Below are 22,555 nucleotides of genomic sequence, written 5' to 3'. Positions count from 1 at the left end.
AGGAGTGGGACAGCTGGGTCAATGGTGGTTCCATTCCAAGTTTTCTAAGGAATCCCCACACTGCTTTCCAGAGTGGCTGCCCCAATTTGAAACCCCACCAGCAATGTATGAGTGTACCTTTCTCCCCACATCCTCATCAGCACCTATTGTTGCTTGTATTCTTGATAGACATTGTAATTGGGGTGAGATGAAATCTTAGGGTAGTTTTGCTTTGCATTTCTCTTATTACTAGAGATGTTGAACATATTTTCATATATCTGTTGATTGCTTGTAGACCTCCTTCTGCGAAGTGTCTACTAATTTCCTTAGCCCATTTGTTGACTGGGTTATTTTTATTCTTGGGGTAAAGTCTTTTGAGTTCTTTATAGATTTTTGGAGATTAGTGCTCTATCTGAAGTGTGTGTGGAAAAGATTTTCTCTCACTCTGTAGGCTCTCTCTTCACATTGTTGATTGTTTCCTTTGCTGAGAAAAAGCTTTTTAGTTTGAATCTATCCCAATTATTGATTCCTGTTTTTATTTCTTGTGCTTTGGGAGTCATGTTAAGGTCATGATGAAGATTTGGACCTACTTTTTCTTCTATTAGGTGCAGGGTCTCTGTTCTAATTCCAAGGTCCTTGATTCATTTTGAGTTGAGTTTTGTGCAGGGTGGGAGATAGGGGTTTAGTTTCATTTTGCTGCATATGGATTTCCAGTTTTCCCAGCACCATTTGTTGAAGAGGCTATATTTTCTCCATTGTATGTTTTTGACACCTTTGTCTAGTATGAGATAACTGCATTTATGTGGGTTTGTCTCTGTGTCCTCTATTTTGTACCATTGATCTACCTGTCGATTTTGGTGCCTACCAACCAAGAAAAGTCCAGGACCAAATGAATTGACAGCCGAGTTCTACAAGACCTTCAAAGAAGAACTCATTCCAATACTCCTCAAAGTATTCCATGAAATAGAAAAGGAGGGAACTCTTCCAAACTTATTCTATGAAGCTAATATCACCCTGATACCAAAACCAGACAAAGACACATCGAGGAAAGAAAATTTCAGACCAATATCCCTAATGAGCATAGATATAAAAAATCTTAAAAGAATACTGGCAAATCACATACAAAAATGTATTTAAAAGATAGTGCACCATGATCAAGTGGGGTTCATCCCAGGGATGCAAGGTTGGTTCAACAGCCATAAATCAATAAATGTAATTCATCACATCAAAGACTTAAAGAATCATATGATTATTTCAATAGAGCAGCAAAAGCATTTGATAAAATACAGCATCCTTTCATGTTCAAAACACTAGAAAAAACAGGGATAGTAGGAATGTACCTCAACATTGTAAAGGCTATCTATGCTAAGCCCAGGGCCAACATCATTCTAAATGGAGAAAAACTGAAAGCATTCCCCATAAAAACTGGAACAAGGCAGGGATGCTCTCTTTCACCACTTCTATTCAATATTGTGCTTGAAATACTAGCCAGAGAAATTAGACAGACCAAAGAAATTAAAGGATTATGAACAGGAAAGGAAGAACTCAAACTATCACTATTTACCGATGGCATGATTCTATATTTAGAGGAGAAAAAAAATTCCACCAGAAAACTTATAGAACACAAAAATGAATTCAGTAAAGTAGCAGGATATAAAACCAACACTCATAAATCTAATGCATTTTTATTTGTTAAAATGTGATGAATCCTCTGAAAGAGAAATTAGGAAAACTACCCCATTCACAATAGCCTCAAAGAAAATAAAATACTTGGGAATCAATCTAACAAAAGAGGTGAAAGACCTCTACAATGAGAATTACAAAACACTAAAGAAAGAAATTAAAGAAAACCTTAGAAGATGGAAAGATCTTCCATGTTCTTGGATAGGCAGAATTAATATTGTCAAAATGGCCCTATTACCAAAAGCGCTATACACCATTCCCTTTTTAATAAAGTTCTTCCTCTTTGCTAAAACCTGATGTGTCCTTAAATTCTTTTCTGTAATGTATCAAGGGCCTGGGAGTTCCAAGTAGAGGTCTCCACTGCCTCTGGAGAGACCTCAAACCCCTGCAATAAAGACATTATCACCTAGAACATGTTACTGGATTAAGGAAGATGTCCCTTTTATTAATGTATGGTTACAATTAACAGGTATATGAGAAATATACCCTAAACATCTTAGCAAAAATAATTTTTGTTTTATCAGTGCTCTACCTTACAAATAGAATTTGAAATTAAAACAATAGTGAGAAACCAGTTAACCATCTGTCAAATTGTTCTAAAATGGGAAAAAATAGTTCACACTTAACTGTTGGTTAGGCAGTGGACTATTCTACACATTCTAAGGAATGTACAAAAAGAGTGTGATTTTTTTCAAGGATAAAGCAATATGTGTGAACCCATTCCCAAAACATACAATGAAACAAAATAAAAGCAAACAAAAGCACATTAAACATTATGTCTTTTGATCTTGTAATTAATTTCTAAAAATTTATCTTGTAGAAAAGCAATAATCTGCTCAATGATTAATCTATATGCACAGTTAAGTTTCTACTAATGTTCCAACAGTGTTAGTTACGATAGGCAAAAGAGAGATGACCTCAATCTCCCACACTAGGGAACAGCTTAACTTAAGATGGTATATAATAACAGCTAATAAAGTAGGGACGATTACATAAATGAAAAATTTTCACCAGATACAGTAGCACACTCCTGTAATCCCAAAGACTCAGGAGGCCAAGGCAATTACAAATTCAAGGCCAGCCTCAGCAAGTTAGAGAGACCCTGTCTCAAAATTTAAAAATACATAAAAAGGGCTGAGGATGTAGGTCAGTGGTTGAGCACCCCAAATTCAATTCCTAGTATTAAAAAAATTTTTGTAAAATATTACTAGGTTTAAAAAGAAGATTAAAAACTACCTATAGAATAATCCCAATTTTGCTAAAAATACACATGTACCTAATTTTTAAAGAATTAACACTAATAACAACAAAATGTTAAGTGAAAATGTTTATTTTTCAAATTTCCTACCATAGACATATATTTCATTCAATATCTATTTTTATAGAATCAGAGAAAATAACACCAAGTTACTAAAAACAGTTGCATATGCCATTTACCCACATGCAATGTACTCTAGATATTCTAGATCTGACGGTCACATATGAACCTTCTGCTTTGTCACTGTCATTCTGAATGAGCCTGGTAAAGATCATTCTGAACATCTATCACATGGTCAGTCACTTGGGAAGGATTATACCAAATTGTTATGAGTTTGGGGACCCAAATGACTGCCCCGTTACAGACCGATATTAAAGTAAGACTATGTGTGTCCTAGGCAAGATTTGTTCTCTAGAGGTGAGAGGGTAGTGCATTAGCCAGGTTTTATATTAAATGTCTTCATCATTTGTGAGCAGCCAGATGGTTGGTAATATGTATAGGATATTTTGAAACATAGGCTGGCTGATTTCAATTAGCTTTGAAGTGAGACAAATGATAGTGAGGATCTGCACTGCTAAGCCCAGGGGTATTGAGAGAATATTTTCTTACAGATGAATACCCCATCAGCTAGAGTTCTCATTGATTTAATATAGCTAATAGGTTATCCTGGAACACATGTGCTATTGGAAAGAATCTCTGTTATGCAGCATCTAACTGAGCAAACATTTTAAGCCCACTATAAGAAAACTATCTAATGTGAGGGAGTAAAGGGAATAAAAAAAACATTATAGCCTCTTATCCTTGCATTTCAGAATGCACTAGGAAATTTTGTGAAGGATTTTGGCAGCAAATAAAAATACTTGTATGATAACTTGAAGTAGTTTGAGGCCAAATCAAAGGCTGTCTGAAAAGATTAGTAACCAAACAACTGTTGGCTTTCGTAAGCTTACATGTAATGCCAATTTTATGTCATGTTCCTCAAGGTACCAGTTGTGTTGTTCCTGATGATTCTCCTCTATACCAAAGTACTCAGGAAAAATATACAGCAACAACGCCACTATTTGGCCTAAAAACTTCAGGTGTTAGGATAGAAAGGAATTAATTTTCCTTTTAAAACATAAAGTTGAGATTCTAAAATTTAATATCTTTTGAATCACAAGGGTTTAAATGGAAAGAAAGGTGACTTTTAGTCTTCCAAAGTAATCAAATGAATTTTTTTTTGAAAAATAAAATAGAGCAAAAACATAAAGTAAAAATAAAAACTTTCTTTCACAGAAAACAATTCACAATTTTTTCCTCTGTTAATTAGCAATTAACTACATTGCTAATGAAATGCCTGACATAGCAAAAATTAAATAGTTTTTAATGCTTGCTTTATTCCATTCACTGGCAACAATAAACTATTAACTGTTAAATTCCTATGATAAGGTAGGGATACGGTATACTACACAGGTGTTTAATATAAATTGTTGCAATCACTAATTATTCCAACAACATTAGCATTTTATTAAGAAATTTTTCATTTTATTTTTACTTCAGACTAAGAAACTAAAAGTCAAAGAAATTAAGTAACTTGCCCAAGGTCACACAGTCCAGGTCCTACTATAAAACCCATGTTTCAGAGTTAAGCCTGGTCAAATGGGAAAATCTCTGTTAATCAACTGGTCTTTGTGAATCAATATTTTGCAAAGAGAAGCAACAAAAGGCTCCTCTGGGGCATACCACTATAAGCCCTGAAACAAAGTATGGAGTTCCCACTAATAAAAGATGTGTCTTTCAGAGGCAATTTTCTTTGCCAAAGAAAGAATAAGCATTATAAAACAGTTTAAAGTGGCAAAGTAAACAGTACACAGAGATGATCTTATAGGCAAAAAAGTCAGAGTAAGGAGACAGGTGCTACAAGTAACAAGAACAACCATTTAGATTTGCTACTCAAAATATACCCCGCTAGAGGCTGGGGCTGTAGCTCAGTGGTAGAGCACTTGCCTAGCATGCGTGAGGCACTGGGTTCAATCCTTAATACCACATAAAAATAAATAAATAAATAAAGGTATTGTGTCCTTCTATGACTAAAAAAGAAATTATTAAAAAAATATAATCCACTATATATAGCATCAGTAATACCTGTAAGCATGTGAGCTTGTTAGAACTGCAGTGTCTCACAGGTCATGATGGCACTTGCCTGTAATCCCAGCATTTTGTGAGGCTGAGGCAAGAGGATCACAAGTTTGAGGCCAGTCTCAGCAATTTAGTGAGATCCTGTTTCTAAAAAAAAAGAAAAAAAAAAAAAAAAAAAAGGTGGGGGCGCTGAGGGTGTAGTTCACTGGTAGAGTACCCCTAAATTTAATTCCTAGTACTGCAAAAAAAGAAAAAGGAAAGCAGTGTCTCAGGCCCCATTTTAGAACTACTGAATTAGTATGGTTCAGTATGTACAAGAAAGTTTGAGAAGCAATCTCTCTCTCTTTTCTTTTTTGATGCTGGGGATTGAGCCCAGGGCCTTGTATATGCTAAGCACTCTACCACTGAGCTACATACCCAGGTCCAATAATAATGAAGCTAATTGTGATTAAATGATTGCCAAAATTGGTATAAAGAGGTAGAAATTATCCTACAGCCAACAAAGCTTTCGTAAACAAAATATTTTATGCATTTTCATCATTTGATTAATACTGTAAGTAGTTAATAGTTACTTTTACTTTTGTAGCAAACTTTGAAGTCATTACTCCATTCTTTCAATTCAACCTGTAAAGAACCTGATTTTACCTTGTGCCTTTCACTACCTCATTTTCATTTTTTCAGTTCAACCTACAGAGGACCTGGTTTTACCGTGTGCCTTTCACTACCTTATTTTACCTTCTGAGTATCAACTGAAGAACAGCAGCACACACCTTCACAGAATTTTGCTTTAGAGTGATGAGAGCCAAGATATGTTCCATGGGGATGAAATGCATTTATAAGCAAGGTTTTCCTTAGGATTTAACTTTCAAAGCAAGTGACCTGGATACTACTTCACAAAACACATTTTTGTTTGTTTTTGATGTCTGCAGTGCTCTTTAATATTTAGCAAACAGAAGGGAATTATGAATTCTTGTGTCAAGACAAAAGATCTTCTGAAAGTAACTTCTCTCATATTGGGAGTCACTACTCAAAGAAGACCAGTAGGAAGAGTAGTAATGCATTTTCTCATAGAATACTTATTTAAATCTGTTAAGTAATTGATATTACCACTATTCAGTTATATAAACTAAAACAAAACTAGACATATTCCTTTCTTCACTGAAAACAGTAACTCTGCCAGATACTTAAAGAATGATCTGCTGACAATATTATGGTGGCGAGGATGTGGGGAACAATGTTCACTCACACACTTCCAGTGGGACTGCAAACTGGCACAACCACTTTGGAAAGCAGTATGGCAATTCCTCAGAAAACTTGGAACCACCATTTGATCCAGTTATCCCACTCAGTTTATACCTAAAGGATTTAAAATCAGCATACTACAGTGATGAAGCCACATAAATGTTCATAGCAGCTCAATTCACAATAGCTGAACTATGGAACCAACCTAGATGCCCTTCAACAGATGAATGGATAAAGAATTTGTGGTATATATACACAATGGAATATTACTCAGCCTTAAAGAAGAATGAAATTATGGCATTTGCTGTTAAATGGATGAAGTTGGAGAATATCATGCTAAGTGAAATAAGCTAATCCCAAAGAACCAAAGGCTAAGTGTTTTCTCTGCTATGCAGATGCTAATCCATAATAAGGGGAGTTCTATGGGAATAGAGGTACTTTGGATTGGGCGGAGGGGGAGTGAAGGGAGGGAAATGGATATGGGAGTAGGAATGATAGTAGAATGAATGGGACATTATTGCTGTATGTGCATATATGATTACATGACTGTACAACCATGTAATCTACATCATGTACAACCAGAAGAATGAGAAGTTATATTTCATCTATGTATGATGTGTCAAAATGCATTCTACTGTCACATATAACTAATTTGAACAAATTGAAAAAAAAATTTAAAAACAACAACAACAAAAAAGATCTGCTGGAACTTATCTGATAAGATGACAATGTGTGTGTTTATTTTTAGGGTACTAGGGATTGAACCCAGGAGTGCTCTACCACTAAGTTATATCCCTGGCCCTTTCTATTTTTTGAGAGAGGGTCTTACTAAATTGCAGAGGCTGGCCTTGAACTTGTCGTCCTCCTGCTTCAGATTCCTACCCAGCTATTCAATATGTTAATTTTAAAAAGAAAATAAGAGTCTCACTTTAGAGATTTCTTGGTTTTACTTTTTGTTTACATCAAACACTCATGGAACAACAATGAAGACTATTTCTGAATTAAAGTCCATTTCTTCAGTTATATCTTAAGAGAATTCTCAAAAACCAATTTTAAGTCATTTTCTTGATTTATCACTGATATTAATTTAAAGTAGATCAAGAGACCGGGATACTTTCTGGTTTCTAATTCCAGACTCTTCTACAATTTATGAACATTCTTACACTGCATTACAAAAAGGACTGAATAAAGATTGGCTTAGCCTGCTAACATAATACAGGAAAAGGATCAGTGATGCAATTCAAAGTTCAAATTATAATAACATTTTCTTAATTGCCTACTTTTTAGGGATATGTTGTTCTTTTGTATAATAGTGCCTTCCTTCTGTGCTTTTCTTCTCAAATACGACTCTGACTTTGATTTGTCTCTGACTTATCAGATGGGTAAAAGTCTGCCTAATTGAGTAAGTTCTAAAAAACTGCTGTTTTAAGAAGGGTCAATTAGTTCTAAACAAAGGCATTCATTCAGTAAGCATCTCCTATAGAGATACTTCCTACAGGGATAAGCCAATATTTCCTGTTGTGCTCTAGTGTACAAAGGGGCAAAGGAAGCTCTAAGTGAATGGACACATTACCAGCTGGAGTCTCAAGAGTTTATAATTTCTGACAACACTTATAGAAGACTTTCACTGAGTTGTCACATCAGCATTTTCTAAGATTTTTTGCTAAATGATGCCTTTTGCTGGGAGAGGGGTGTTTTAAAATATCCAAACCATCATGAAATGTGGATGATTTCTTTTTCATAGTGATTTTTTTTCCCTTTTGGTCTCGACCATCTCTTTCCATTTCCATAGTTGCACCTTTCACATCTAGATTGCTCTGGTAGACTCCCAGCTGGTATCTTTGCCACTATACCCTCATACTCCATCCATATGCAGTCATGTTCTTCATGTAGCTTACATGATGAAATTTCAAACCACTGTTCAAAAATTTACAGTGGTTCCCTATTTTTCACTATATCAAATCCAAATTTCTTAGCTTTTGGGTTGCAAAATTTTCTACCCTTCAAATCAATGATTATTTTTATTTTATAGATGAGAAAATGGAAAGACTTTCGAAGTAACTCTCCCAGGATCACAGAGTTAGAGGAGTTAGATTTCAGGCCTGCTGATCTGATTCTGGAGTTTGAGCTCTAGAGCATCACACTACATTGCCCCTGTTAGTGTGTGGCTATTACCTTGCAATTGCATTGTGTGGTCTCCTGATTATTTTCCACCTACATTATTCAAACACATTTTTTGTTTGTATGTTAACATGGAGCTTGCCATAGTAGACACTTAATAATATAATTCACTGACTAATGTTATACTAAAATGGTTATGCAGATAAACCATAATGCCAAGATTCCAACTTCTTAGAGTCAAAAGATCTCTTAAGATATAGGTCACTAAAATTGTTTCCATCTAGTTATATACTTGTCTATTGTAGTTTCTACTTAAAAACAGTGGTAGCATCAATTTTCCTAGAAAGTGTTCTGACCCACAAATATGCAATGCTGCAATCTGAGGTAGAGACAAAAATATATATACAAGCAGGTTAAGCATCTCTTACCTAAAATACTTCAGAACGAAAGAATTTTGAATTTTAGATTGTTTTGGACTTTGGAATATCTACATATGTATAATGAGGTAACTTGGGGATGCAACCCAAGTTTAAATACAAAATTCATTTATGCTTCATATTTATATCTTATAGGCTAAAGGCAATTTTATACCATATTTTAAATGATTTTATACATGAAACAAAGTTTCAAGGCATAGAATTTTTTTCTTATGGTATGTTGTCAGTGCTCAAAAAATTTTAAATTTTGGAGTATTGAAGATTTTGGATTTGGGATGCTCAGTCTGTGTGTGTGTGTGTGTGTGTGTGTGTGTGTGTGTGAAATTTACATAAATGGCAATCCTAGAAATAAAAGAAATAGAGGGTCTATATCAAGCATGATGTTGGAGATTACATATAATCTTGCAAAGTTTATATTTAGTATACTCACTGTACTCTGTGATGAAACCCAACAAAGTGAATTTTAAAAGTTTCTTCGATAAGAAGACAATGTGAATGCCCATTTCATGAGAAAATTAAGCCATTTATGGTCTTGATAAATGCTAGGCAAGGATCATGTAAATTAAATACTTGTGTCTAGCATTATGCTTTAAGTATTCAATCAATCTTTAAGAAAAAAGAAACTAATATTTTCATTTCAATTCTGTAAAGTTTGTAGCAACTGAAAATAAAAGGCTATGTGGGTAATGTTATACAGACAGGAAAGACCATTACTGGGAAACAGAACAGTAGTTCTTTCTTCTCCTTTTCTCTTGTGGGTTTTTTTTTTTTTTTTTTTTTCATTACACTGCTAGTTAAATATTCTGAAGATATTTCAAGTAAAACAAAATGAAACCTGTCTTTGATCTGAGATGTTTATAAAGAAATCTGAAACATTGTCATTTACAAATCCAGTGATTGACCACATAAGCATATGATGATGGATAATCAGGCATTCATATCTTCTTTCATTGACAAAAATCCATTGTTTTATGGTTTTGCAACTAGCAAGTTTTGTCCCAAGTTCACGTCAATATACCTGTTTTTAAAATAAGACAAAGAATAAGTTTGAAACTGGCTCCAGAAATAATCAGCTACTCGGAAGATACTAAAGAACTGAAGACCAAGAGGCCTCGTCCTTTCTCTGCCACTATGTTCTGAGTAGTCCAAATGTAAACCTGAGGAAAGTTCAATGCCCAAAGTAAATCACTCTAATTAAAAGATATCTTGAAGGGTGGGATTGTGGCTCAGTGGTGGAGCACTTGCCTAGCGCATGTGAGGCACTGGATTTGATCCACAGCACCACATAAAAAAAGTGTGTGTGTTTATATATATATGTAAATAAATATAATAAAATTAAAAAATATATAAAGGTACCTTAAGGACGTTATACATAAACATTCTTTTGGATGTAGAAAAAGGATCTCTGAGAAACGCCTCAAGATGAAAACTGAGGAAGACTTCATTCTACTGGAATAACAATAGTTGCCATTTAATATATGACAAGTACTTTTCATTTACTATCTCCTTTAATCCCCCCACTACTTTATAAAATATTGCCATTCCTATTTATAGCAAAGAAAGTAAAGCTCAGAGAGATTAAGTAATTTGACCTGTACCCTTGACTTAGGTCTGGATCACACATATAGATCATGGCAGATCTGAACTCTGGATCCAGATATATATAACTTCAGAGTCTGCATTTCTATTTTACTACACTGCAGTAGTTCTCAACCATTAGTGCTTCTCACAATCATCTGAGATCTTTTTCAAAATACAGACAAATGGACCATATCCCCATAAATCCTAAGGCAGCAGGTCTGAGAGGGAGCTGAAACACCTTTATGTTTAAGAAGCGGTACAGGCGTTCCTAATGTACACCAAAAGGGGAGAAGGTTTTTCTTGTTGTTGTTGTTATTGTTTCAGTACTGGGGAATGAACCCAGGGTCTAGCTCATGCCAGGCATGTTCAGTACCTCAGAACTACATCTTCAGCCTGAGAATGTGTACTAGATTGAATAAAGAAAAACAGGACAATCTAGAAGCAATTTCTTTGTCATTTTGTAATACAGGCATACATGGCTTAATGACAGGGCTGCACCTTCAGAAATGTGTTGTTAGGTGCACAGAGTGGTCCACAAACTGAGAAGGTCAGGACATCACTAGGCAATATAATCTTATGGGACCACTGCCATATATGTAGTCTGTTACTGTCAGAAACATCATTATATGGCATATGACTGTGCTTGTTTTTCAACAAATTTCTTTCAAACTATAGATTTTGCAGGTATCCACTAAATCTTCCCATTTTCCATCAGTATAAAATCCCTAAGCAGATAAGAGGGTTGGGGTAGTAAAAGTGATGCAAAAGCACATAGACAATCAAAAATAGACAATTTACAGGCAGAAGAAGAGAACTATTGCTCTAATATAGTTATATAGCACATATTTTGTATTAGAGAAAAGTAAAACTACATAAATAAGTAGAAAACATAATTTAAAGACCTCTAGGCTTAATCTTTCATTTGTAGAAATGAAATTTAAACTTTGACATATAACCATTTCCAAAATATTTTATGGTATTTTTCTGTGAAGAATAAGGAAAAAAAAAAAAACCCTCTCCTACTTTAATAGTTTTTCTAGTAAATATATTCTCTCTTGATGAAGAAAATAAGCTAATGTTCTATAATGTTCATTATTTTACCCATTCCATCAATATATGTTGGGCAGTTACAATATACAAGGCATTGTACTACCTCAAATCTTTTTCCAGTTACATTATTCTATCACATTCCTGATGTTGTAGCATTTCTGATCTTGTGTAGAGGGTGACAAGGCTGATTCTGTGTCTATACAGGTTATTACAGACCTAAGTTCACAATGTTAGATAATCTGTTTTAGCCTGAAACTTGTCCAGAGCTTCTGATACATAACTTCTTTTAAGAAAGTCTGACTTTGCTGGCTGGGGTTATATATAGCTCAGTGGCAGAACACTTGCCTCGCAAGTGTGAGGTACTAGGTTCAATCCTTAGCACTGCATAAAAATAAACAAATAAAATAAAAGGTGTACTGTCCATTTATGATGCAAAATTTTTTTTAAATTTTAGAAAAGGAAGTCTGACCTGCATAGACCTTACCAGGTTCCCTGATCCAAACTCCTCATCATACAGATAAAGACACTGAGGTGCAGAGAGAGAGAACTGGATTAAAATACCTCACATCTGCCCAGAAGTTGTTGCTTTCATAGTCTAATACCAACCCTAAGAGGATGAATAAGTCTCAGGCAGGACCCCATTAATGGTATTTTTGCGTTTGGACACTTTTGTCTACCTCCAGAAAAAAGATTTAAAAATTGCATTTTGATTGCTTTGGTATGAAGACAAATATGTTAATGTCACACATTAAAACGTTTTGTTCAACATTAAATGATATTTTTCTTCTGATTTTAAAACATTTTGTTCAATACTAAATGATATTTTTATTCTGATTTTAAAAGACATTATTAAAACATTTTTGTGGGCTCCTGAAAGTCAAAGAACAACCTAGGTCCAACGGCAGAGGTTAGCCCTGGTTGCAGGTCCTTCATTTGATAGTCTAAACAGTTGTACTCCCCTCTAGGCAACTTGGGTCTGCGGAAGGGAATACATGTGAGGCTTCTCTCTGACTCAGGATATGACTCACGCCTTAGAAAGCACAGCCTTTTATGATCAAATTACTCCAAAGATTCTCATTCTACCAACCCTTCAGAACCTACTTCCTCATTCTGAAACAGGCAGTCCTTAGAAAACCATTCCAAGAGAGTCTAGAGTACTTAACAAAGATCAGCTGCCAAGCAGCTGGAAAAGAAAAGCAGCTCCAGGGTCCCAAATGAGATATACCTTTCTTAAGTCCTTTATACTACTCTTAAAAAGACTATTGGGCAGAATACTTCCTTGATGTTTACCATCTTTCATACTGTGGCTAGTTATTACCTACAGAGACATCCTTACTCTAAGAACATTCAAGAATTTTTCTGGACTAGATATATTTTTGTTTCTAGTACATTTGTGGTGTGAAAAGAATATTGCATTCACAAAACAAAATAAAGTATAACTCTATTATAATGGATGAAGGCAGGGCACAAAAAGAATGTCCAATCTCCTCTGATATCAACCTATTTAAAAGAAAACTGCCATTTTAAAATGGTATTTATTACTCTCATAGCCCCTATTCTGATTGGTTTTACTTTAGTATCCCCATGTATGAGGCTCAATGCAAAATTCTATTTTCTTCAATAACTGATCATTATCACTGTCATGATCTGTTTTCTTACTCTTGACCATTTTTGTCATACCTTCTTTTTCTTTAGCTGTTTCTGATCATTAAATTTAATGTATTATTTTGTGACTACGATTTGCCTGGTATAGCACAGTATACACAAATTATTAAAATAAGATATTGCTCTTGAGTAATTTTAAGTAAGGGAGAGAATAATATAAAATATATCAACATTTAAACAGGACACAACATTATAAGTACCATTACAGGTTACTTATCACGGGTGAAGAAAGTATCTGCAAAGATGCCATATAGGTGGCAGCACTGGAGAGGACTCTTACTGAGGAAAGATTACTCAGAACTGGAAAGAAGCTGGAAGAGAAATAGCATAGAAAAGATAGAAACAAAGTGTATAATACAATTTATAAAACAGTCAGAAGCATAATTTGGTTAATGGCATGCAATACTAGTATAAAATGAAAAGCAAAATATAAACAAGAAAACTAAGAGTTGGGGAGATAGCTCAGCTCAGCTGGTAGAGTGCTTGCCTTGCAAGTACAAGGCCCTGAGTTCAATTCCCCAGTACCACCAAAAAAAAAAAAAGAAAACTAAGATCTGGTACTTTGTTATGTGCTTTGTTTGTATTCACTCTAAGTCCAGCCCAGATTGCTCATATATAATATTTAGAAATTGATTTAAATTCCCAGAAAAAGCATCAACAATACACACAATAATCCCAAGGTTCCTATTCAAAGGAAACTAATCATTACTGTAAATCTACAATGATATGTTACTTGAAAAAAATTCCCGCCAAATTCATTATAAAACAGCTATGACTAATTGAGAATAGATTTTGGGGAAAACATTCTACCCCTTCTCATAATATAAATTCAATGGTTTGAAAAACTGCAATTGTCCCCACTAATTTCATGACTTTTTTTTTTCAATGAAGCTTAGGAAAAAACTGTGTGAAAAGCTACATGTAAGTTTCAATGAAAAAGAATCTAAATGGTTTATTCTACTCAGTCCACTTTTCATCAAGTCTTCTAAGGTACAGAACTAATTTAATACAGGAAACTATAATGGCTTGCCAAGCAAATGGAGGCAGCTAAAATTAAAGACAAAGTTCCATTGAGAACATGCTTCAAATATAAAATTAGGTATAACAGAGGAAGTTGAAGATGGCATCTTGTTTGATAAACTGCCCAAATTAAACTGAAAAATCAAAATTTTCTTTTAGTAAAACATTTTTATAGTATAACTTTCACACTTGCATAAAAGAGTCGAATTAAAATATATGCTATAGATTAAAAAATGTCAGAAATGGATTATCTATTTGAGCAATATAATTGCAGAAAAATTGTAATGCATGCAAGTGTAATACAAGAGTTGTTCATTTAATGTTTTAAAAGCTAAACCTATAATAGAACAATTGCTATATCCATTTCCTTTGTTTGGTACATTCTTGATGATCAATAGTTTCCTATACTCAAATTCATTTTCTTATATCCACCTCTGCCTGTGTTTAAACAGACACATGTGAAATTTGAATGAAAACAGATATTAGCCCACATGTATCAGATTTACCTGGTATACTTGCTTGGAATACAATTCCTTCTCCAACAATTCTTGGATCTCAGCAAGATAAAATCACTGCCCTTTTCACTTTAATCATTATTCTTATCCTTCCTCTTTACCCACACTAAATTCCTACAAATAATTATGTTTTCCAAGTTGCAGACACTCTCTTGCTCCTTCTTCCCTCTGCTTGTAAAATGACAACTCAACCGTCCACTTACCCTAAGTCTGCTTCTGAGCAGATGAACAGTACATGGACAAACCACACAACTGTGCCAACTGTGATCATTTAAAATCTATTGCCACACATCTCAAATGGGGACTTAACACTGTCAGACACACAATCCAGTAATTTCTTTTTATATATTTACTTTGCCACTTTATAACAATTTAACAAATTTACTTGTCTTCTCTATTCAACATCCCTTCCCCATGTGACTTAACTACTGATAACCTTTCCTCATACTTTAGTGGGAAAATAGATCCATCCAGATGAATTTTATCTCATCTTCCCAGGAATTTTATCAACCTAACAATGTACTCTCACACACTCTGTCTTCTCTATAGCTTGACAATGGAAGAAGTGTTCACTGTTCCTCTATAAAGTCAATCCTTCTATTATGGCTTGAACCTTACATGTCTCCCAAAAGTTATGTGCTATATATAGGCTTGATCACCAGCCTGTGGTGCTATGGGAGATAGTGGAACATTTGACAGGTGGGGCCCAGTTGGAGGAAGTTAAGTCACTTGGTGGCATGCCCTTCAAGGGGATATTAAGACCCAGGTCCCATTTCTTTCTATTTGCTTTCCACACACCGAAAGATTAGCAGCTTTACTTCACCACGTACTCCCCACTGTGATGTACTGCTTTGCCACAGGCCCCAAACCAGCAGATCATGGACTGAAACCTCTGAAACTATGAGCCAAAATAAATTTTTCCTCCTTGAAGTTGTTTATATCTGGTATTTTGTCACAGCAACAGAAAGTTGACTAACACAACTTCTGGCCAGGATCCCATTTACTTGTGACTTCTCAAGGACTGTTCCTGCAATACCTCTTTTCTGTTCAGCATCACTGATTTCTTCATTCCAGATAATTCCCATTGGCATATGAATGTATCATAATCTCCTTGTACTCGTTCCCCTCTAGGTACCACTGTATTTGTGCAGTTACCTTCCACAGCAAAAATACTTTAAAAGATTACTTTCAATTACTCCCCATCCATTTTTCTTCTCAATCCACTCCATCCTGGAACTTGTTTCTATCAGTTTGCTGAAACTCTGTGAGTTAAGGTCACCAAGGACTGCATTTCCCCCAAAGCCAGCCTGTCCTTCCTGGAATACTTCCTTTTCTAACTTCTGGGACATCTTACTCTTTTTGTTTTCTTTCTCCATCCCTGGCCACCTCCTTCTCATGTTTCACTGGCTTCTTGAATACTAGATTTCTCAATGTTGAAGTGACCATGAACGTTCCTTAGCCTTTTCCCTTCTTCTTTTTCCATTCTTCCTCCCTGACTTTGTCCAGTCCTATGGCTTTGGATACAATCAAATTTACATGCTTGTTCCTCTCAAATTTTAACTCTAGACCATACCTTTCTTTTGAATTCTAGCTTCCTTTATGCAACTGCCTTCTTGACTAAGAGGCATCTCATACTTAACAAGGTCACAAAACAACTATTGGCATCCAGTGTCTTTACATGCAGTCTTCCTATTCCAGGGAAAGATACCACCATTCATCTACTTGCCCAAAGAAAAACTAGGAGTAATTTTTTATTCTTCTTTCTCACTCTCAGTGCCTCTCCTCTAATCCAGTCCATCAGTTAAATCTTACTATTCTAACTCTAATATAGATCTCAAATTTAAACAGGGCAAGCTAGAAATAGTCCCTTTTAAGTGCTTAATGTCACATTCTGTATTTCAGGTCAACTCTGCTTCCATGTTTTTTGTCCCTGCCTTCTCTTTGACAAGTTTACATTCACTAGTTTTAGTTCATATTTAAACAACTGCCTCTGACATCTAACTGGTTTTCCTGCTCCAAATGTCTCCCCTTCTAAACCACTCATCACACAGATCAGAAACCTTTGATAGAACCTCAACATTCATGGATAAAAACCTAACTGTTAGGATATTCAAAACTCTCCATTATTTTAACTCAACTTACCTTTTTAGTTGTATCTCTCAGTCCCTTCAACCAATCTCTAATCTTGAAGAACTATATAACCATTCCCTAAATATGATATGTACTGACTTGCCTTTAAGTTTTGGCTCATGTTTTTCCTTTACCTGAACAATAATCATGGAGTACAAACAATATTGCAGTGGAATTAGGACGCAGGTAAAATTTAGCTCCAACAAACTCTTGCTCACACTAGATAAATCAACTTAAAATATATCTTCTAATCTGGTACATTAGAACAATTTTACTGTTTTTAAAACTCACCGATCTCGGACTATTAGTGAGATTAAGCATCTTTCCCAATACTTAATAATTTCTTTCTTTTCTATGAATTCCTTACTTACATTCTATCCCCATTTTCCTCCCTTACTTTGCTTTTCTCATTACAGGTAGATATAAATAAATACTTTCTTTGATCCAATGAAAATAGTTTTTAAAGTCTGGTGGCACTTACATTTTTAACTTATTAAAGGTATCTTGTCATAAGAAAGTTTTTTTTATTTTGGTATATCTAAATTTATCAATTAAATTTTTCATGAATTTTGAGCTTGATATCTCACATAAGAAGGTCTTCCTTATACCTCATGGTCATAAGGAATACTTTTTTCTAACATTAAAAAGCATTTTTTATATTTGGATTTTTATTATCTTTAGAACATGTTTTTATGAATGGTGTGAGAGATTTTTTGAATGCATACCATTTATTGGGTAGTCCATTCTTGAAATATTGATTCTAAATACCACATTTATTATTCACTTTATTTGTTAGATGTACTCAGGCCAGTCTCAGAATGTTTACTCTGTTCTATTGATCTAGTCATTTTTCTCTATGCCAAAACCATACTGTTGCATTTTACTGAATGCATTTTAGGTGCATTACTGAGATGATGGCATAGTTTTATCTTTAATAACTAACAGTAAATTACACAAATAGATTTTATAATGCTCAAAACCACATTTTCATTCCTAGGATAAATTCTCCATAAACAACACATTGGTGGACACAATTTGCTAATATTTTATTTATGATTTTTGAGTCTTATCACCATAAGTGAAAAAGACTCATAGTTTTTCTTCTTTCCTTTGTTCTTCTTCTCCTTGTCCTTCTTTTTTTTCCATATGCATTTCTCTGATTTTGGTATTAATGTTACATTAGCATCATAAAGCCAACTGGGTAGGATCCTATTTTTTTTTTTAAACATGATGCAAGTTTATAAAAACCTGTGCCATTCTAGGCACACAATTTTAAACTTCTCCTCAGTTCTTTCTCATAATTACTAGATGATTAAGGGTTGTTAGGTTTCCTTGTGGCAATCTGAATAAATCATATTTTCCTGAAAATTACCCATTTATGTCTAGGCTTTCACATTTATTAGTATAAACTTGTCCAGAGTTATTATTTTACAAATCTTGGTAATTTTAGTCATGCTTCCTTTTTTAAAAAATATTTTTTAATTGTGTAGATGGACACAATATCTTTATTTTTATGCGGTGCTGAGGATTGAACCCAGTGCCTCACATGTGCAAGGCAAGCACTGCACCATTGAGCTACAGCCCCAGTCCTTCTTTTTAATTTCTAATAATTGATTAGTATGTTTTCTTTGTCAGACTTGTGAAGATTTATCAATTTTATTTATCTTTTGCTAACATATTTTTAATCTACATTGCTATTAGATTTCTACTTTTATCCTTTTCTAGTTTGGTTCTTTGTTTTCATCACTGTTTTACCATTCTCAAATCTTTAATGCAACTATTTAATTCACTTATTTTATTTAAGCAAATAATCTAATTTTTATAAAATGAGAATATAATATATAACAACACAAAATAACTGCAGTGGCTCACGGTTTTGATGGGAGAATCCCTTGAGCCCAGGCGTCTGATAAGCCAGCATGGGCAACATAATGAGATACTGTCTCAAAAAAAAGGAATACAAAATAGTTGATATAACAAATTTACCAATATTCTAGTATTCAGAAATAAAATATTAACATTGGTTGAGTATCATTCTCTACATCCAGGTATATGTGGAGATAAATGGGAGAATATAGATAGAATTGCAGAGATACTGAAATTATAGAAAAGAATTAAAAAAAAATGAAATTGTGACATAAAGAAAAAAAGCTATTGACACACACACACACAACTTGGGACTGGGGATGTAGCTCAGTGGTAGAGCACTTGCCTGGCATGAGCAAGGCCCTGGGTTCAACCCAAGACCTGCAAAAAAGAAAACAAAACAAAAAAATTGATAAAAACCATTACCATAGTGGGAGATTTTTGCATCTCTTCTTGAGAAAGTTACAGAACAAAGAGACGAAGTGGGGAAAAAATATATATATATATATATATATATATATATATATGTATATGTATGTTTCAATATAGCAATTAATAAGCTGATTTAATATATAGACCACATATCCACATAATACTATGAATATAGTTAAAAAATAAGTAGAATTTTACTTAGTTTAACAGAAAGAAAAAGTTAACACTTGTAAAAGTATGAAAACACTTTTAAGAGAATGTGTTTTTTTCATCAGAAGAGATTACTAATCCTACAATATTTCTGTAAGGTTAAATAAAAGGGTTATAAAATGATTAAGTTTAAATTTCTCTAATATTCTAATAAATGAATTAAAATGATAATTTTCCTTGAGTAAATTTCAACAACATCCTCACAGCTTTTGATGTGTGGGGGTCTTGGTATCGTTAATTTCTAAAATGTTGATTAATTCAATTTTTATCTTATTGCTAGAAATTAGAAGGGCTTTTATTTTTTTTTAATTTCTAGTTTTATCTATTGTGGTCTGTAAACATGACTGTATAATTTTCTTTTAAATTTGTTTAGATGTTATTAATATCTGATGAAATTTGTGAATGTCTCCTATATGTTTGAAATAAATGTTTGTCTCTGTATATCTATTAAATCAAGTGAGTTAATTGCTCTATTCAAATATATATATATTTATACATATAATTTGGGCAGGTACTGAACTCTAAGATCAAAATTAGTTTCTTAATAATTTTGAAGATACTATTCTTCTGTCTTTTTGCTCCAGTACTGTTGTGAAAAGTGTAATTATCAATAATTATAGGACTACCACTCTTTCTTTCCTATTTTCAATGTCGCTCAACTTACCCTTTTTGCTTCCTAGTTATTCTGTCTTTTTGAACTGTTCATTTCAAAAACCCCTAAATTCTCTTTTACAAAGAATACAGTGTCATTTTGTACATCTTTGAGAATTCTTAAATCCTGATCTGCTTTCTTTATCAAGTCTGATCCTGGGTGTTAGTTTTTCTGTTTGTATAGTTTGATGTCCTCCTCCTTCCTATTAGTTTTCTTCAAATAGTTTGTGATTACAGGTTGTGAGTTTATTTTTGTTTGGACTTTAGAAATACCTTATTAGTCTATGACTGATTGTAAGTATAGCAGCATTACGTGGGGGGGGGGGAGGGGGGCAAAATGTGCCATTGGGTGTTTCCTGTCCTTTTTGGATATTGACAACAACATTCCTGTTTTTGCACCTTAAACAGCAAGGAAAAACAATGGCAGGGAGAGGCAGATTCACACATCTGCTTGTCCAGCAGGCTAAACATGAAGTACCCCTTTAGTCACTCATAGCTTTTATAACATTCCACTTCTATGCATACTTTGTAGTTCTCATCTGCATTCTGGTTCCTTTTTCTGGGGTTATTCATGGGTTTTGGCCCATTTTGCTTTTTGTTTCCTTAACAGTTATGTTTCATACTACATATTCTTTGGAGGAGGAAAGGAAGATTATTTTTAGGAATGTGTAGTAAAGGGAGGTTGCAGTATGTTCTCAGTGTACCATCTTATACCAGAGTTTCAAAGATATGCTTTGGCAAAGAGGAATGGACAATATTGCTCATACTTGTAAAGGAAAATGTGTGCTTTTACTATACTATTCTTTCTACTGAAGTGTGATCTCAAATAGTAAGCATGGAATATTTATCCAGTGGTTCGAAGAGTAGTTACATATTACTGACTTGAGCAACTGCTCAAACATCATCTAAGCTCAGAAATTTTATTGTAATTGGACTAGGGTAAGAAACACTAGCACAGTAGAAAACCTGCAGGTTTGGGGATCAGATAAATTTGAGTTAAAATCACCACCTACTAAGCTCTGTGACCTTAGAGAAGAGTCTTAGTTTCTTGAGTTCCTTGCGCCTTAGTTTCTTCAATTGGAATTGAATTTCCAAGATTGTGATGAAGACTAGAGAGAATATAAGAAGAGAGACTAGCAGCTGGTAAGGCAGATAGCAAATACTTAATAAAGTTAGTTCTTCTAAAGTCACATATGAGTAAGTAGACAAATAATATGATATTAAAAAAGGACATCAAGTAAAACAGGACATTCCTTCATATGCTAAAATCTTATAATGACTAAAATTTAATTCCAAATTATAAGAACTGTCATTACCAGCTATTCCAAACTGATTGTGACTGAGATTTATGGAGTTTTTCTGTCACATTTTATGGTATCTCTTGGGTTTGTTTGTTTGTTTTTTTTTCATTCTTATTTCAATACATTTGACAAAGACCAATCTATAGAGTATCATAAGAATTCTGAATCATTCTTCAATTCTTCATTTCAAAATCAGAAAGTGAAAACAATAGCAAACTGATTATATTTGTTTGTATTCATTTGAATATTTAGAGAGAAATAGACCAGCACTTTTAAAATTGCAGGAAATGAGCAGAATAACTAGAAAGATGAGGATCCCAGGAATTAAAGAAATTTCAGTGTCTCCCATCCATGAAATAATCCAACCCTAATCACATTCAGCTGGATACAGCTTCATTTCTAGGGATGCTTAGATCATTAGCAAAACACAAGTAAGACCCACTTGCTGACAAATAAATGTTCAGATCTTTATTGTTTATATCATTCAGAATCATCAGTATGCCACTTGGTAAAATACAGCTTCTTGATAAGCAGTATCAACTGAATTCTTTAAAAAAGTTTTAATTCATTTCTAAATACAACCCTAATACTTTATCATTTCAACAGCTGCAAAAACATTTTCTCCAACACTTAGGTGAGCCAGGTGCCATGGCACATGCCTATAATCCCAGTGACTAGGGAGGCTAGGCAGGAGGATGGCAAGTTTGAATCCAGCCTCAGCAACTTAGCAAAACTCTGTCTTCAAATGAAAAAATAAAAGGAATTGGGGCTTTAATTCAATGGTAAATGCCCCTGGGTTCAATCCTTAGTACCAAAAAAAAAATGAATAAACAAAACAACCATTTAAGTGCTTATAAATTACTAATAAGCATATGCATTACATAATAAGACTTCATTTTTCAAATCTCTATTATAAAAGTAAATCCACAGCAGTAATAATTGTAAAACTGACAAGAACAACTTACAGGTCTAAACTAAACAAACACTAAGGGCCTTGACTCCATCTGCATTCAATATACATTTTCATGATTAATGATCTAGCATTGACTTTCAATGTAAAAGAACCCCTCACAAACAAATTCTGTGGTCAACAAGCACACAGAAAAGTGTTTGATGTCATTAGTCATCAGTGACATGCAAATTAAAATCCCAATTAGATATCAGTTCGCACCAACTATGATGGCTAAAATGATAAAGTATAACAATATCAAAGGATGGAAAGGATGTGGAGTAAGTGGAACTCTCATGGCTTAAGGGTGTCAGTGAAATGCATGATGCACAGCTATTATACCAAAT

At 34.0% G+C, this 22,555-nt stretch overlaps 1 protein-coding gene across 2 annotated transcripts in view; it reads right to left on the bottom strand.

Annotated features, from left to right (window-relative positions):
• The window catches only part of PEAK1 (pseudopodium enriched atypical kinase 1), a 165,421-nt gene that overhangs the window by 105,121 nt on the left and 37,745 nt on the right, over positions 1-22,555 (bottom strand). The window lies entirely within an intron of this gene.

Source organism: Sciurus vulgaris (assembly GCF_902686455.1).
Source record: "Sciurus vulgaris genome assembly, chromosome: 2".
In the NCBI taxonomy this organism is placed as follows: Eukaryota; Metazoa; Chordata; class Mammalia; order Rodentia; family Sciuridae; genus Sciurus; species Sciurus vulgaris.
This window is presented reverse-complemented; position numbering and strand designations above follow the sequence as displayed.